This window comes from Frankliniella occidentalis, unplaced genomic scaffold (genome assembly GCF_000697945.3).
Source record: "Frankliniella occidentalis isolate FOCC.00 unplaced genomic scaffold, Focc_3.1 Scaffold296, whole genome shotgun sequence".
Classification (NCBI taxonomy): Eukaryota; Metazoa; Arthropoda; class Insecta; order Thysanoptera; family Thripidae; genus Frankliniella; species Frankliniella occidentalis.
The window spans coordinates 219,550-224,378 of NW_026267422.1; the positions used below are offsets into that span (position 1 = coordinate 219,550).

Here is a 4,829-nt window from a genome sequence, read left to right on the forward strand (position 1 = left end):
AACGTTTTCTAAGCAGAAGGGTGGGTTGTAGTCGCGGTGCTTCACCGTTACATCCCTTTCTCGTGTCTACGGGGCAAACTTTAAGGACAACGGGCTTTGCGGGCCGAAGGCCCGTTACATCATTTGATTATGTTCTACAGCAAATCGCGTGACAGAAATGGTCGGGCCGCAGGCCCGACCATCGCCGCCGGCAGGCCAAGCAGGCCCGGCCCCTGCCGAACGGAGTTGCCAGCGCAGCGAAGCGAAGCTGGCAACTTCGTTTGGCGGAAGGGCGGGCCTGCTTGTTCTTTCTATCTATGAACATCTCTCCCTCTCGTACCGACTAACAAGCAGAACAGAAGCAGAATGGCCAATGGCCAAGCCGCGCCCCTGCGCCCCCGAGGTGAAGGAGTGAAAAGCAGGGAGAAGGGGGTGGGGGGGGGGGCGTCGACCGAAGCCAGCCGCGCCGCCCCCTTTGAGAAAGTCAAGTGAAGCACGCTCCCAGCGGGGAGCTCCTGAATAAAGCACCTGTTCGGCAACTACACAGCGACATCTGTGCCCGCTTCAAGAAATTAGGGAGGCAAAGCGCGCAGCGCCACGATTGCTGATCATCTGAGCGAGAGACCTCGGAGCCGCAGCAGCAGGAGCTTTACATGGCCCAGAGGTACACGGTTTAGTTTACAGAGGCCTCAAAGGCAAAAAAAAAAAAGACGGTTGTTCTTCTCATATGTCGTTTGCGTGTGAAACGAAATGGGACGCTTTGTATGTTTACGGGAACAAATAGAAAGCGCCTCGGTGGGGTATTTCTCGGTACGGTTAAAGGAAAATTGCAATTATAAATCACCAGAGCAGAGCGCAGGGCTGGATATTGGCAAAGAAAACCCTTTTTGCACGGATGGGGATGGACACGAAGACCTACTAACTCAAAAGCGGATGAAGAGGGTGGGCAAGGGCACCGCGGAAGGAGGGAGGACAGGCTCAACCCGCGGGGCTGAGAAGGCCCCGACCCCAAGCCAATCGGATGATCCCTCTTTCCACCGCCCGACCCTGTGTTCTCCAGATCTTTACCACGTGACGTAACGTGTGTCTTGAATGTAGTCCCCAAACCCCACCATCACCTTCAAAGCTTTGCGAACATTATTTCTGCTCAATAGTCACAATATTTCCTCACGTTCAGGAAGGATATCTTAGTGATCGCGGAGAACAATGTTAGCGCAGAAGCGCGCGCGCGGTAACTTTGGGGGTCCGGCCACACACTCGCGGCGACCCAGCCCCTGCCGAACGGAGTTGCCAGGCGAAGCGAATTGAGCTGGCAACTCCGTCTGGTGGAAAGGGAGGCGGGCCTGCTTGTTATCAAACCTGCCCGATACACACACAACTACCGGCGGAAAGACGGAGGCGGAGAGGGCTCGGAGTGTGACGGGGGCGGGGGGGGGGGGGGGGGGGGGCAGAGCAGGGGAGTGGAGCGCAGGGGAGAGGAAGGTGGGGCAGAGCAGGGGAGTGGAGCGCAGGGGAGAGGAAGGTAGGGGAGACGAGCGGAGGGGAGAGGAAGGGAGGGGAGATCCCCCGGCCGGTGCGCGTTACGCAATTGCGTTATCGCGTTATGCCGTTGGCAGCCTTTGTCAGCCCAAGGGGCGGCGCCCACCGGCGAGCAGGTGGGCAGTCCCGTCGGGCACGCGTGTGGGCCGGGCGGCCTACCCTGCATCCGGCGGGCGCGTGGGCAGCGGGCACAGGCTGTGCCGCACAGCGGGCGAGCGCAGGGGAGCGTGAGCGTGACATCGCCGCCCTCTGCGCATACGTGCAATTACATAAAAGATGCGTGCGGGTCTTACGCCCCGGGGGCGCTGGCGGCGGCGACCCGACCTCCGCACAATAACAGGAGAAACCTCCGCGGTAGCGCCGGGCTCGGCTCGCCCGTGTCGTGTGGGTGGAGCACGGGCGGAGCGCGGCCAAAGTATGTTTAACCCGCGCGCGCGCCCTGGGGTCGCGGGGGTCCTTCGCCGAGGCCAATTGTTGTCCCACAAGGTTGACGCGCTGCAAAGCAAGCTTTGCTCTGGCTGGACCAATTTGAGCCCGCCAGGCTAACCTACTTTCCCGTTTTTCAGAGGCAAAAAGCGGCAACCCACTAACTTCCGTCGGAAAGTTAGTTGGTTCTGCTCAGGGAACCGGGAGGCTCGGCTCGCCAGCAGCTCGCATCCGTGCGAGCCGTAGGTGAGTCACCGTTCGCCTAGCGGCGGGTTAACGAAACGGGCGGCGCACGTAGAAGTGTCTCGAGCGACTGAATGACCAAGGGCAGCTAAAATCATTGTCAAGCCTAGTCGACATATGTCCCCTGAGATATCTATCTATCCTAGCAAAAGTGGTATGAGTACCCTCGAAGACGTACCCTTGTCAGCCTTTAATTATTTGAAAAGCACATTTTACCAAACTAAATTGTCGAAATTAGCGCCAGTTTCAAACTGTTCTCCCGCCCCAGCTCGGCTCCACTGTACGGTAATTGCCTCGGTAATTGCCTTGCTAACGTGCTAAACACACAGTTACTGTACAACTTGCATGCCCATAAGTTGGTTTAACTGCGTCTCTATGGTCATCATGAATATAGTGCGGGAATGGGGAGGCTATGTAGCGGCGGGCAGCACGTCCAACAGCAGGGGCCGGCGGGGGGCGGGCAAAGAGCTGGGGGGCAGCCGGGTCAGCAGCGGTGGTGTGTGGCGACACACGCACACACACACATCCACACCATTTTCTAGGTAGGGGCAGGAGCTCATTGTTAACGAGCAGGTAGTGAGTCAACAGCGTGGGTCGTCAGGTCCTTTTGATATCCACCCCGGGCCGGTGGCGCTGGCTCCGCCTGGCGCAGCGCGCAGCTGGTGCAGAGACCAGGGGAGCCGGGGGCTTCCGGGGCGGGGTGCTGCGAGAGGTCGACGGGTCCCGCGGGCTGCGAGCGTAGGGGGCACAAAAGGTGCTGCCTGCCTCACAAAATATAAATATAGCAACAGTCCCCGCAAGGCACAGCGGCCGCTGCGTGCTCCCTCGATTAGCTTCACCCGCATGGGTAGGGTCATTCCAAGGACACACAATCTATTTTGTTCAAGATTGAACTCGTTCTTTCACTTAAATTGTCGTCCTTTATTGTGGTAGGACCATCCAAGAAGTGTGTCCGTCATTTCACTTGTCATCTGACAAAAGTACGCATGTCAACAAAATATTAGTCGATTTTTTCCATCTAGTTTTATAATATTTAGTTTTTGCGCTGAAATATATTAAAACAATAAGTTGCCTTTCTGACTCACTTTCTCTCTATCTATCCTATCTACGTACTTTTATCAGTAGCCAGGTGATTTGCCGTTTCGACATTGCCACGTTCGGCCTATGCAAGGTCTCATAGCGCCGGATCGATAGGCAACATCTTGCCTGCAGTGCATGCGTGCACTGCGGGTTGGCCTACCCCGAGTCTCGCAGGCGCTGAGCTCTCTTCATCTACAGAATGATCGAAAGAATCGCAATTTCTCAATACTGACTTACTTTCTTGGCGATCCGCAAGAAGACCAAGTACTTGTGCTCAGTGGAGATAATTTCTACATAGTATTACACCGTAGATATTAAATTAACTTTAGCTCTAGTGCAATGCAAATGATTTCAGATGTCCATCCACACCATTCCGTGTAGCCAATGCAAATTAGCTACAATTTTACGTTACCGTTGTTACACAAAGTGGTGTATGTAACAAATGTTGCATAAACTGAAATCCGTGACAGCTGTTACACTTTGCTCGGGAAGCATAGCTCTATATTTACAATCAACAACAATAATTTTGTTATACAAAGTATAAGTGTGATAACACCTGTTACTGAAACTAATTTGTTTAAACAGTTACGTAAAATAATTTGTATATCCTATGTTACAAACGCACATGAACGTAACTGACTAGAAATATGAACACATTCACTTGCAAAGGACTTGCTGGCAGTGAGACTCTCCTAATAACATCTCACTATGATCAGAGTTATCGCAAAAATTGTCTTCTTCCACAGCGACAGAAGCCTTCGAAATGTATACATACCAGGTGTCTAACTATGCCGAGCACTTTCGTAGTTATACTGCACCGCATGCACGGGTGCCGGCGTGTTGCGTACTCGCACGGGGCCATAAGGAGCTTAAGTCAGCCACCTAAAGCGCGGCTTCATAGGAATGTAACATCAGGAGAGTAGCGGCCGGAGAAGTCCGGCGGCCGGGTTCTCTTTTCGTTTAACAAGAGCAAATATAACCAGGCAAGCGGGTGGGATGTGGGCGCGAGGGCCGGATGTGTACAGGGTAAGTGTGCGGCGCGGGATTGCAATCGAAATGAGTTCCCCGCCGAACCGGAGCGAGGCCGGGCCGCGACGGGTGGAACTCGCGGCACTTGTTGCCCCGCCTGGCCTTACTACCACCTCTTCAAAACCCGCACCCCACCCCGCCCCGGGTGGCACACATGGCGCCGTGCTGCTGGGGCAGCTCGGGGCTCGAGGCCCCCACGACGCACGAGGGCCCAGGACCGCCGGGACCGACACACGACATGAAAGGAACGGCCAACAAAAGGGAACTGGGAATTGGCCACGGCATACCCGGCGGCGCTCTGAGGCCGCGGGGCAAGGGCATATAGGCAGCTCGGCCATCGCTTAGTAGATGAGCTGAGTTGCACTTCACTGGTAAAAAAAAGTGAAAAAGGGCGCAAGTCCAATGGGAAGTCCGAGGACTTACGCCCTTTTCACTTTTCACCAGTGACATGGTGCACGACGCGGGTCACACGGCAGACCTAACACGGTAGCTCACTCGGCAAATGACACAGCACTACCCACACCAACGAAGGA

The 4,829-nt window shown here is 55.1% G+C and overlaps 1 protein-coding gene across 1 annotated transcript in view; it reads right to left on the reverse strand.

Moving 5' to 3' along the window:
- LOC113202490 (PDF receptor) overlaps window positions 1–4,829 on the reverse strand; it is a 78,145-nt gene that overhangs the window by 1,046 nt on the left and 72,270 nt on the right. The gene's annotated exons all lie outside the window — the stretch shown is intronic.